Source organism: Perca flavescens, chromosome 2, assembly GCF_004354835.1.
Source record: "Perca flavescens isolate YP-PL-M2 chromosome 2, PFLA_1.0, whole genome shotgun sequence".
Lineage (NCBI taxonomy): Eukaryota > Metazoa > Chordata > Actinopteri > Perciformes > Percidae > Perca > Perca flavescens.
Genome location: NC_041332.1, coordinates 40,469,006 through 40,482,922, shown reverse-complemented (window position 1 = coordinate 40,482,922; position 13,917 = coordinate 40,469,006). Strand labels below are relative to the sequence as shown.

Sequence of the window (13,917 nt, the reverse complement as noted above, 5' to 3'; positions counted from 1 at the left end):
CAATGGAGTCACAGGACTGAAATGTAATGCCTTAGATTTTTAAATAAATTCTGCATTTTTGGCCTTGAGAATGCTTGTCTCTTCTTATTTTATCATTGACAAAAAATAATGAATAAAGTTGTAGTGATACACCCAGCCCTAGCTAACCCAGCGTTAGGAATTAAAAGTAATGACCAGTAGGATCCTGACTTCTTTTCTTACCGACATGTTTGCTCCTTTTTTTAGCACTGTGTACGGCTGTACGGTCCTGATCGGCTGAAGCTTCAACACAAGACCCCCCTCTGCATTACACCTTCCAGCACAGGTAATGATGTATGGCTGTACACACACACACACACACACACACACACACACATAAGCATGCTGGCTATTTGGCAACTGTTGCTCTTTGCCAGCCCTTGCAGCAGACATAGCGTGTTGTGTGTGTCCTCAGTCCAGAGGACAACTGGCGGAGTTTAGCTCTTTAGACCGTATTGGCTCTCTTTTGTTGCACAGGGAGTTGGTTGAACTCCCAGGAAGTAGCGTATAAAGCCATAAACAGCCAGTACACAGAGCTGCACCACATTATTCAATTTTCATTTCATTCATGTTTTACTCTGTCAGACAGATAAAAGCTGCAGCTTATCACTGCTGTCCTGGACGCAGAGCTGGGAAAAGAAAGGAGGAGGATGTGGGTTTTTTGGCAGTTTTATTTGCATTTTTTGCAGTGCAGAGTTGTCAGCATTCTTTCAGAACTTTTGTGCAGGTGTTTATAATGTTAATCTGTTACACACGTTAAACAATGATAAATACACCAACTTCTTAATCAATCTGTTTATTTCCAAATGAATTAGTGGATTAGTGATCAATTCACATTGGTGTTGCATTGTCTGTCTGTGCTGACAGACAATGCGACACCAATGTGAATTTAGAGTGCACCTTATAATAGATACTATTAAACTGACTGACATACATGTGAACACTGACTGTGGAAGGATAATATGTAGATATTTTACATGAATAAGCCATAACAGGAGCCATATTATTTCTGCTGTGATTGCTTGATGATGATAGCTCACTTTTGCATTAACTTGTGTGGAAATAGTCATAACCTGCAATACATAATATGCATGATAATGACAGTAAACGTCAGAAAAGATCTAGCAAGTCCCTAGTAATAAATATTTGCGATATTTATTACTAGGGACTTGCTAGATCTTTTCTTTCATTTCATTGATACTATAACAGGCCCCAGGCGTGAGGCCTGCGGTCAGATTAAAATGTTGTTCTGAAAAGAACAGGAAAATGTTGAGACCGGCAACAGGTATTGTGTTTCCTTCTCTTGCTTTTGCCAGACTTTATTTTACACATAAACATGTACTTTAAACGTGTTCTCAATTTCACATTCCTTCTCATAAGAACATCATCAAGTAAGTTACCATAATCAATTCAATTCAATTTTATTTATAGTATCAAATCATAACAAGAATTTTGTCAGGACACTTTACAGATAGAGTAGGTCTAGACCACACTATAATTTACAAATACCCAATAATTCCAGTAATCACGCCAAGAGCAAGCATTAATAGCAATTATCAATATACATCTTGAATTCAGTTTCTCAATATGTCTTCATATCCAAATGAAAGTAGAATACACTTTTTCCCCAAACTTCTTTGGTCTGCTGCTTACAGCTTTGATAACTACTAATAACTAATAACTGCAACGTTACTCATTACAAATAAGATTCCAGACGCACAGGCTGAATGCTAAGATTTAATCAATTCTATTAAAGGTGCTCTACGCGATGTTGCGTTACTTCTTGTTGGCGTTCGAAGTATTGTCAAACAAAACAGAGGCTAGCTCGCCCCTCCCTCCTCCTCAACCCGTCCCCTCCCTCTCCCGCACTAACCTCCCAACCCCCACCCGCAAATCCTTCTTGTCGGTTATTGGCTGGAACACTGGAACACTGTTTGTTATGTTTGGTGGTGCAGGTTGGCCAGTTTGTTTTTGTTCCTGTTTGTGGAGCCTGGGCTGTCTACAGAGACCGCGGTTTTTTACAGTGTGTTCAGGGGACAGGCAGCTAGCAGATAGTGAGGAGATGTTTGCTGTATGTGACGAAAAGTCTTGTAGCCTAAAAAACGCGTGACATCGCTTAGAGCACCTTTAACAAAATAGTACAGCTGGCGTGAAACATTACACAAGCAAAAGTTAACCCTGTACATGTTAACAGTATTCCAAACACACACTTGCTTAAACAGCATTTAACATGACAGGGCTTTATCAAATACAATCACATAGGAGCCTCAAAATAGAACAATATACCCGACGTGACACACACGTATTCTAAGTGAAGCTAGCTTGCCAGGCTTTAGCTGTAGCATTCCGACCACGTTACTCTGTGTTCCTCTAAATAACTACTAACTACAATCTGTATCCAGTATAAAACATGGAAAAGCATTCATACATTGTACTGACATTATTTTGACCACATATTTGTGTTTTTGCTAGCGACTAATCTGAAAAGAACAGGAAAATGATGAGACCGTCAACAGGCACTGTGTTTCCTTCTCTCGCTTCTGCCAGACTAAAGACGAGAGTCGGCTACAGCCACAATATTATTAAAGGTTTATTTAGATAGGGACAGATGCTAAAAACATAGATAAGCTTTAACAGTATTTATCTGATGTATGTATCATAGTGTTTTTAGCCGAAGCTAATTAATAGGGACACTTGTCCCTGGTAGGGCTTTTGGTTAAAAATAAAAATACAGATTTACATTATTAAAATAAGATCAAGATGAAATAAAATTAAAAAGGAAAGAAAGTATACAGAGAGAGCACAGTGTAAAAACTAAATATGAGAGCAAGATTGCTCCCGAACTAGCCACAATTTTGTATTTTTTGTGTATGCCGTCTCACTGGGAGGCGAGGCCCCCTTGTGGTTGAAATTTGGAATATAGCTTACAAAATTAATTTACACCAAATGAAAGAAATGAGGCCCTTATAGAGCAATATACATATGCCAACTATTCAAAATACACATAATTAAACTACAGAATGTGACCACACATTGCTGGGCGTCACAATACAACAATATGAACAGAGCTAAAATGTTAACGTTGTGAAGGAAAATAATTCTGCAAAAAATGTTTTTCCCAACGACAATTCTTTTTTATTTCTATCTTTTATTTCTATCTTTTTGTGTTGTTTTTTTAATGAGGCTTTAGAGATATGAAAATGAATATCAGAGACAGGAGGCATTTTTTATCACATCTGTTAAACTGAATCATTTCAAGTGGCCTCCTCCTTGTTGCCTTCCTAGTGTTTTCCTTGTCTCCTACCTGCCCCCCGCCCCCCCCGACACACACACACACACTTCTCTTGCTCTTTTTCAGACAGCTCTTTCGGTTTAAAAAAGACCATGATATATGATGTTGTCTGACCAAAACACTAAAAGGTCCCACAGCGATCTAAACAGCACAGTATGCTCCGACTTACACATGCATGCACACAGGAACACACACACACACACACACACACACACACACACACACACACACACTGTGATTTCGGAATAATGTCCACATCAACAGTTTTTTTCCGTTTGGTCGATCTACTTTTCTCTCCCACTAAAGTCCCAAGTGGGTACGTTGGCATTTTACTGGACAACACACACACACACACACACAAACACACACACACACACACACACACACACACACACACACACACACACACACACACGCACACACAATGGTGTAACCACATAGGCTTACATACTCTTTTTGTGGTTTAAAATTGAAAAATGATGTCGAAATTTTATAGCTCTGCCAATTTAATACGAACATGTTAATCCTTCTTTCTATTTCACTTGTTGGGGAAAAGGTAAGGTGTAGTTAGTTAGTTTAAAAATAGCATCAGCCTTTGATCAATGTTTTGCCTTCTTTATTGAACAAAACTGCCCCACTAAGTCAACACAATTCTCAATTCCTTCACAATCCTCCATTCCTTCATCAGAGAAAAAACTGACATTGTTTTATACTAAAAGCTAAAAATGCTATAGCTTTTGAACAGTTTGTGACATCAGGTTGACATGGTCCTTATTCAGTGGGGTCATGTTTTCTTAGTAAAACAGAAACATCTACTTGTTAACCTGTGTGTGAGACAGAGAGAGAGAGAGACAGAGAGACAGAGAGAGAGAGAGAGAGATGAAACAACAGACAATAAAGAATGGGTTTTAAGATAGCTAGCATTAATACATAGTATTTATATATTTGCTAAGGGTTTTGATCTCTAATTGTATAGCTAATAAACAGACCTAATGAGAGATGTCCATGCTTCTTTGTTGTGTATTATCATGGTTCATGCAGTGATTACTGTGTTTGCAGATTTTTTAGTAGGCAGACGTGATAAGACGATAAGTAGCTTTAGCAAATAGCCAGATGAACACACCCATCCTCAAGCCGTGCTGATGAGGGCCTGATGTTATATATTGTGATGGTTCTAGGCAATGTGGGATGGTAATGCTAATTTTTCTTTGAGATATACATTAGTCCCCTAACGCTTATGTATTCCTGATTAGGTTTAGTACAAACATATTTGTAAAGTCAAGGCCATTACTGTCATGTTGATTTCCTATAACACTCTATACATATTGTTTCACTGCTCTGCAGCCATGTTCACTGATTACTTTTGATTTGACTCATAATGGAATGAATACTGGAGTGAGGAATGTATGTGGGTGTAAGTATAAGTTATTTGTATTTCAGTGGCTTGCCTTTGTTTACCTGAGTACAGAGAGACACATTGCTGTCAGCTTTGGTTGATGTGGCAGTAAATAAGTGGAGAATCCTAAACGCTAGTGGACCTTTTGTGATAGTAACCAGTGTGTAGGATGGCACACACTGAAAACACTGAAGCCTCAGTCGAGAAATCTGCATGATAGAAGATTTAAAAATAAACTATCCTATGGATTTCCATAATGGATCTGAGGAATACAGCATTTGATTCCTGCGTTCATAGAACATTGTATTGTAAATGCTCCCTAACTTTTAGGTTCCATCGAAATAATTTTATTTTTTAATGTGTTAGTGGCATATGCGTGATTTCAGCTATATTTCTTTGTTCTGTTGTATATTACAGTAAGACATGCATGGTAATCACATTAACAATTTTCTTTACTTGTTCTTTATGATTCCAAAACTTCCTTTACTTTAAGGGTCTGTCATTTTAGGGTTTATACCTTAAAATGCCTGAAGGTCTGACAGTTGTACTGGATGACAAAGAGCTGCCCTGCTCACATGGGGTTTTAAAAGCAAGAAAGATGAGCACAATAAAAAATGTAATGAGAGTTTTGAGGGCGAATAGACCTTTTTCCTTGTTCTTTATGACACAACAGCATAAACCATAAAAAGACAGCCAAGTTTTCAACTATTTCCTTTGCGTTAAGCTCTATCCTTAGAGTACATTTCAGATTTTGATTACATAGAGTACATTTCAAATTTCTAAAGGTTGACTGTTGCCCCCTAATCCATTTTTCTCTATCTTCACGTCCTGACTTGGGCCCTTGAGCTTGGCCCTGAGGGAGTATAAAAGCCAATCAAGTGGCTTTAACTATAGATTCCTGTGGGACCATAAAGACCGATAAAAAGACCAGGAAATATTGGAGAAAAAATTGAGAATCCTCTTGTTAGGTGTTAATCACAGCCATTTTTCACATATACTTACTCTCATAAACACACAAACACACCCACCCACACACACACACACACACTGTTTGGTATCATTTTATTGTTCTGTATATTTGACTTGATTCTGCCCAGACCACATTCTGCTCTTGCAATTTTTTCTGAAAGCAACAGGATTCTTGAAGTAGACAAATGATCTTCCCATGATGCTAAGCTCTAGAAAGCCCCCAAAGCAGCAATAGCTAATTTGCCACACATATTGACTGAGCTGAAGATTATTTTTTGGGCATTTTAGGCCTTTATTTTATGGGTGAGGCTATTTGCACCCCTGGTACAATTAGCAGTATGCTATTTGCACCCCTGGTACAATTAGAAGTGTATGCTATTTGCACCTCTGGTACAATTAGCAGTGTATGCTATTTGTACCCTGGTGCAATTAGAAGTGCTATTCGTACCCTGGTGCAATTAGAAATGAATGCTATTAGTACCCCGCCGGTGCACACAGCAATGTGTTCTATTAATACCCCGTCTGGTACAAATATCAATGTATGCTATTTGCACCCCTGTGCATTTACAGTACATTGGCATATATTTACACACAGTTATCCATACTACTCATGTATTACACCTTTTTGGAATATTATTGCCCTGACATTCTTACCCTAACCCTAACCAATCCCACTCCTCTTGCCTAAACCTAACCAACCCAACCAGAGCAGGCATATTCATGAGTCTTCCCCTACCACCCTGCAAAAAAAAAAAAAATTCACGTTTGCGGGTCCTGACTTGTGCAATTGCATGCAAATTATCCAATCCAAATTTAATTAAGAAATAAGATCACCACACAGGGGAATCGTACCCCAAACTCCCATACCAAAGGTGAGCGTACTAACCACTCACCCAGCAGTTCTTTCTGAAAGTTGAACAACTGTTTACCTCTTGGTTTCTTCAAGCCTCGGTTGCTAGGTAACCATACTGTATACAAAAAAAATAGGTACTAACTAACAAACCAACGGTTGTATGCTTTCACTGAAGACAGAAAGCGCAACTGTATTATCCATTTTCCGCTAGAAATTCAATTTTTATAAACTTTAGAGACAAAACTTCCCTAATATGCCAGTTTCTGCGGTCATGGAAGATGAACGTCGGCCATGATTTCGGTGCACGCGAGCAACGTTTTTTTGTTGTTACGTCACAGGGTGTAAATAGCTCAGCTGTGTGGCCGAGGCTATTCGTACCGGGGGTGCAAATAGACACTCCGTTATGTTATAGGACAGCTGAAGACATGAATGGGGAGACAGAGGGGGAATAACATGGACAGACCATCTTAACATGAGTGTATAACAGAGGGAGGTGTGTGTGTGTATGTGTGTGTTCTAGACACAAACCACAGCTCATGTGTAGTTTCCACTGTATAACTCACAACTCGCAATTTTTCATTTGAAAACTGCACTAGCTGCGCCATTATTAAACAGAGAGCAACAGGAAGCAGCCTGACAGGCCGTAAACTGATTCTTGTTTTAGAATGACATAACTACCAACTGGACTGTGCTGCAACAGGGTAGAGGGGAAAAGCATGAACCATAGGCACATGACAAAATGAGTCAACTTGTAAATTGTAATTAAAAGCTAACAACATTAGTTCAGTAGGTCATTAAAACGTTTTTAAAAAGCATTCAATTTGATTTTTACAAAGTGTGCAGATTTTCAGTGGTGTTTGTGGATTTACTTTCTTATTAAGTGTAATACACGCTCAGTGACACTCCCACTTGTGAACCAGTTGAGATAAAAGCACTGCCCTCACCCATATTTGTGTTATTCCAGAGTTTAGTGAAGACACATCAGTTGTTACTGATACAGAATCATGGAAAGTTTACCCTGACATCCATCCATCCATCCATCTTTGTCCGCTTATCCGGGGGTTGGGTCGAGGGGGCAGCAGCTCCAGCAAGGGACCCCAAACATCCCTCCTAACCAGCTCCAACTGGGGGATGCAGAGGCGATCCCAGGCCAGGTTGGAGATATAATCCCTCCACCTAGTCCTGGGTCTTCCCCGAGGCCTCCTGCCAGCTGGACGTGCCTGGAACACCTCCCTAGGGAGGCGCCCAGGGGGCATCCTTACCAGATGCCCGAACCACCTCAACTGGCTCCTTTCGACGTCAAGGAGCAGCGGCTCTACTCCGAGTTCCTCACGGATGACTGAGCTTCTAACCCTATCTCTAAGGGAGACGCCAGAAACTCTCCTGAGGAAACAAATGTTGTCTGCTTGTACCCTGGATCTCGTTCTTTCGGTCATGACCCAACCTTCATGCCCCTCAGTCGCTAACAAGACCCCAAGGTATTTGAACTCCTTCACCCAGACATGTATCTGTTTAATTGGATGTACAACATATAGATTCAGCTGCTATCTTTATTTTTATTATATATACAGTACAGGCCAAAAGTTTGGACACACCTTCTCATTCAATGTGTTTCCTTTATTTTCATGACTATTTACATTGTAGATACTCACTGAAGGCATCAAAACTATGAATGAACACGTGGAATTATGTTCTTAACAAAAAAGCGTGAAATAACTGAAAACATGTCTTATATTCTAGTTTTTTCAAAGTAGCCACCCTTTGCTCTGATTACTGCTTTGCACGCTCTTGGCATTCTCTTGATGAGCTTCAAGAGGTAGTCACCTGAAATGGTTTTCCAACAGCCTTGAAGGAGTTTCCAGAGATGCTTAGCACTTGTTGGCCCTTTTGCCTTCACTCTGCGGTCCAGCTCACCCTAAACCATCTCAACTGGGTTCAGGTCCGGTGACTGTGGAGGCCAGGTCATCTGGCGCAGCACTCCATCACTCTCCTTCTTGGTCAAATAGCCCTTACACAGCCTGGAGGTGTGTTTGGGGTCATTGTCCTGTTGAAAAATAAATGATGGTCCAACTAAACGCAAACCGGATGGGATGGCGTGTCGCTGCAGGATGCTGTGGTAGCCATGCTGGTTCAGTATGCCTTCAATTTTGAATAAATCCCCAACAGTGTCACCAGCAAAGCACCCCCACACCATCACACCTCCTCCTCCATGCTTCACGGTGGGAACCAGGCACGTAGAATCCATCTGTTCACCTTTTCTGCATCTCACAAAGACACGGCTGTTGGAACCAAAGATCTCAAATTTGGACTCATCAGACCAAAGCACAGATTTCCACTGGTCTAATGTCCATTCCTTGTGTTTCTTGGCCCAAACAAATCTCTTCTGCTTGTTGCCTCTCCTTAGCAGTGGTTTCCTAGCAGCTATTTGACCATGAAGGCCTGATTTGCGCTGTCTCCTCTTAACACTTGTTCTAGAGATGTGTCTGCTGCTAGAACTCTGTGTGGCATTCATCTGGTCTCTAATCTGAGCTGCTGTTAACTTGCGATTTCTGAGGCTGGTGACTCTGATGAACTTATCCTCAGCAGCAGAGGTGACTCTTGGTCTTCCTTTCCTGGGGCGGTCCTCATGTGAGCCAGTTTCGTTGTAACGCTTGATGGTTTTTGCGACTACACTTGGGGACACATTCAAAGTTTTCGCAATTTTCCGGACTGACTGACCTTCATTTGTTAAAGTAATGATGGCCACTCGTTTCTCTTTACTTAGCTGATTGGTTCTTGCCATAATATTAATTCTAACAGTTGTCCAATAGGGCTGTCGGCTGTGTATCAACCTGACTTCTGCACAACACAACTGATGGTCCCAACCCCATTAATAAAAGGGAAAAAAAAAACACTAATTAACTCTGACAAGGCACACCTGTGAAGTGAAAACCATTTCAGGTGACTACCTCATGAAGCTCATTGAGAGAACACCAAGGGTTTGCAGAGTTATCAAAAAAGCAAAGGGTGGTTACTTTGAGGAATCTAAAATATAAGACATGTTTTCAGTTATTTCTCACTTTTTTGTTAAGTACATAATTCCATAATGTGTTCATTCATAGTTTTGATGACTTCAGTGAGAATCTACAATGTAAATAGTCATGGAAATAAAGAAAACGCATTGAATGAGAAGGTGTGTCCAAACATTTGGCCTGTACTGTATATATGTATATATATATATATATATATATATATATATATATATATATATATATATATATATATATTTTTATCTATTTATGGAACTCTTTATCCACGGAACGTGTTTAACACAAAAGCCAAACTATTGCCTAAACAACAACAGAGATGTGAGCACTAATGGTGTCCTTAAGCGACACAATTTGTATGTAAATTCTGTTTTTATTTGATTTGATTTTTTGAGAAGTGAGTAGAGTAGTAGTTTGTTTTTCTGTTTGATGCTGTGATTGTTTTTGTAAAAGCCTGACCAGGAACAAGGACTGCAAAGTAGCAGAGGCTAGACATCCTAAAAAACCTTGCATCTCTCACATTTGGTTGTGATAATGTTATAGGTAATGTCCCTGATATATAAACAATAAATAAATAAATCAATACATAAGAACTCAAACACACTCACATACGTCTAACAACCTTCAACAGTCTTTCAGTGCATTCACATATAGAACAGTATTCAACAATTTATTTTTATTTTGTATGGCTACTGTATGCTGATGCAATATGGAATTTGTCAGTAATATTGAGTTAACTGAAGTTAACTGTTCAAACAATACAGTAACGTGAGCTATTTAAATTAGCTTGGTACATGGGTAAACGTAATTTGCTTTTACCAGTGTATAGCAGTGTGAGTTTAGTCCAGAGCAATCCCACTGTCCGGACCCAAAACATCCCAGTTAGTAGACAGTAAATGCTGTAAACATATTTGAAAATCTTTACAATCATTCCCCGAAAGAAGCAAGCAGCCCTGCCTTGTTGCGCGATCCAAATTGTATTAAAAACTTGCCATTTTAAGCATGCTAGCTTGAAGTTTGTTGTTTCCCGTGTCGAAGGGATTTTGAAAGGCAACACACAGAGAGTGGAAGGTAAGGGGCAAAGGCACAGGCTTCCATTGATCCAGATTGCTTTAAATTGACAACAATATCAGAGCATGCCAAAATCATCTGTGAGTCTCTCTGACGAATATACTTTTCATTTGTGAAACGTATGTCTACCTTTTCAACCAGTATTTGTGCATAAAAGTCGTGCTGGAAATGCCCTCAATTTAAAGAGTTGATATTTTGACCTTATCGCCACACTTGACAGTGAGACTATAGGTTAACTACACTGAAGAATACTCATAAGGGTTAATTTGTTGGTTTGTGTCCTTGCTGCTACTCTTGAACTTGATTGTGTTTGATTCCACGTAAATTTATACTGTTGTTCATTCCATTTAACACATCTTACATGTTTATCCATTTCAGAGAACAAAAGCCTGTAGGCCCTCCAAGACTACAGCAATCAAAGGCCTCTGTTGATGAAGATCCAGCTAGTTATTAGCAAGGTCTCGTTAGCATATTGTTGATGTAATTGTATACTTAATTGCTAATTAGGAGGCTAATTGCTAATTTCATTGATTGAATATGTAATTAATGTGTGGGGAGTTGCATTTGTGCAGTAGTGAAGTGAGTGGAGAAGGTTTCATTGGGCAGAAGTGACTGTATGATTCTGTTCATTATTTCCATTGTTTATGGCTGCAGGTATAATTAATTGGCTATGTAACGTTAATCCTGTTTGAGCATGTAAGGCTTGCCACTGATTTAACAAACAAAACGTCTTTGTTGAACACGACTAGGTTTGAACCTTTCAGCTGAAGCTTTGCACATACTGTAATTACACACAAACTATCACTACAGTATATATAGAATAATCAGCAGGATACAGCTGAATGAACAGCACATACATTACCAGTTCAGTGCTTCAACATGCTGTCTTTTGTTTGGAGATCTGCTTTCAGCCTTGGTTGCTAAGGAAAACATGCACACTACACAATACAGTTTGTCCTTTATGGTTTCAATTGATGCCATTTGTGCAGTTTTCACTTGTGTGGTCCTGACTTAATGTTTTGAATCACAATCATATCAAAACACATTTATTGGGATATACTATGCACTCACTGACTAAATAAGGACATTGACTGCAACAATACAGTCTAACTATACAGTGGAGGGCAGGCCTGGATAGGAAAGGACGCAATCATACGTTATCGAGGCAAAGATTTCAGGTGATCTGCCAAACTCATTGTAGTTTTGTGATAGCCTATGCAAGTTTTGTTAGGTACAGTATATCTGGCAGTTGACTTTTTGGTTGACATCTTTGCATATTTTGAAATTATACCATACTTTTTTCGACCTCCAATAGTTGCAGCCGTGTTGCTTGCCCTCACATGGTCAATAAATTAAAAAAGGAATAAAGTGAGATTACTATTCCTTATTTAATGGGCTATTCAGTATTTTTGGGGTAATGCATATATAATAAGAAATAATGAAATGAATGAATGAATGAAAAAAAAAGAATAATTCGTTGATTAACATTACCAAATTACACATTTGGGTCAGCTCTACTACACAGACTATATATTGTAGGTGGCATATTCCTTTAAGTTTGGTCTGTGTCTTCAAACAGGACTGAGAAGAGCAAATTGGACAAATATCTTTCCATTTCATCCTCAATTTTTGTTTCCTATCAACAGCTACCCTTTCAGTCTCGTATGTGCTCTTCATCTTGCTGACTTCTTTACCTCCATCTCCTGTTTCTCCCTGTCCTTTTTTGTTCTAGTACCCATGTGGTCTTTTTTAGATTGTCTCAATGAGAAGTGAAGATGACTCTCTGTCTATTATTTCTCTCACTTTGTCTCTCTTCGCCTATTTCTCTCTCTACTCGCCCCAACCCCCTCACTCTTTCATGATAGATTTCCCAACTGAGACAGGAGTAACAGGGGCTAACACATCATTAAGGATACGCTCACACACACACACACACACACACACACACACACACACACACACCCTACAGAGATGTTTCTCTGTTAGCACACAGCTAATGGGAAACTGTTTATTCACAGCCCCAGATCCTTACTGTCCTTACTCTGACACACACAGACAGGAAGATGGTGAAACAAAGTATTCCGCCAGTTGTACAGAGAGTTGCCGCGTGAGGGAGAGATAAAGAAGGAATGTCAGAGAGTGACAGATGGAGTGCGGGAAAGAATAAGCAGAGAGAGGGGAATGGAAGGATTCAAAAGGAAGATTGAAAGACAGAGGGGATATGTACAAAATGGCAAAGCTAAAACAACAGGCTTTTAATTGTCTTGTGCTATGGAAATTAATGTATTCCATATGTTCGCCTAAAGTGAGAAAATGCATATAGAATTTGCGGAAGATTTCACAAAATCATTAATGACTCAAACATTTGAATCAAAGAGCAAATTCATGTCCTCAGTAAAATTAATTCCAATTTACATCCCTCATCTGATGAGGGAAAATGAATTAGTCACTGTAGATATTTAACGTACAAACTTACCGATGACACCTAATAGGAAACAGCAGGTAAAAACAATAAAATCTATCATTTTATTGGTAGGACAGTCAGCTTGTTCTGCCTTCAGGGCGGAGTGTACAGTATGTACATTTCCCTGCTTTGAAGGTAAAAAACAAAACAAAGGCATAGTTATTTTATTGTATATTTAGCTGCATCTTCTTTTGTTATTTTTATTTTAATATATTGTTACTTTATACTGTTAATGTTTTTTTGTTATGTTTTACTTTTAAATACAAAAGCTTCTTCTTACCAAATTACTTGTTCTGATATTTCACATTTTTTCTTAAGAAAACTTTAAAAAGGTCCATATGTAATATACTTACTGTATTAAATCAAACAATGACCACAATATGTCATCAGATATTAAAGGTCCCATGACATGGTGCTCTTTGGATGTTTTTATATAGGCCTTAGTGGTCCCCTAATAATGTATCTGAAGTCTCTTTTATATAGGCCTTAGTGGTCCCCTAATACTGTATCTGAAGTCTCTTTTATATAGGCCTTAGTGGTCCCCTAATACTGTATCTGAAGTCTCTTTTATATAGGCCTTAGTGGTCCCCTAATACTGTATCTGAAGTCTCTTTCCTGAAATTCAGCCTTGGTGCAGAACTACAGCCACTAGAGCCAGTCCCACAATGAGCTTTCCTTAGGATGTGCCATTTCTGTGTCAGTAGCTATTGAGGAGGAGAGAGGGGGGGCAAGGTGGAGGGTGGGGGTGTGGCCTCGACCAACTGCCATTTTGCTCGTTTGAAAGCCATGATGTCTCTCTCTCATGGGTGGGTCAAATCCTCTGGGCGG

At 39.2% G+C, this 13,917-nt stretch overlaps 1 protein-coding gene across 1 annotated transcript in view; it reads left to right on the top strand.

The window, feature by feature from the left end:
• The first annotated feature begins 224 nt into the window (after positions 1-224).
• LOC114563115 (teneurin-3-like) overlaps positions 225-13,917 on the top strand; it is a 100,928-nt gene continuing 87,235 nt past the window's right edge. Inside the window, exon 1 of the mRNA XM_028589918.1 lies at positions 225-304. The gene's annotated coding sequence lies outside the window, so the exon portion shown is untranslated. The remainder of the gene's footprint in view (positions 305-13,917) is intronic.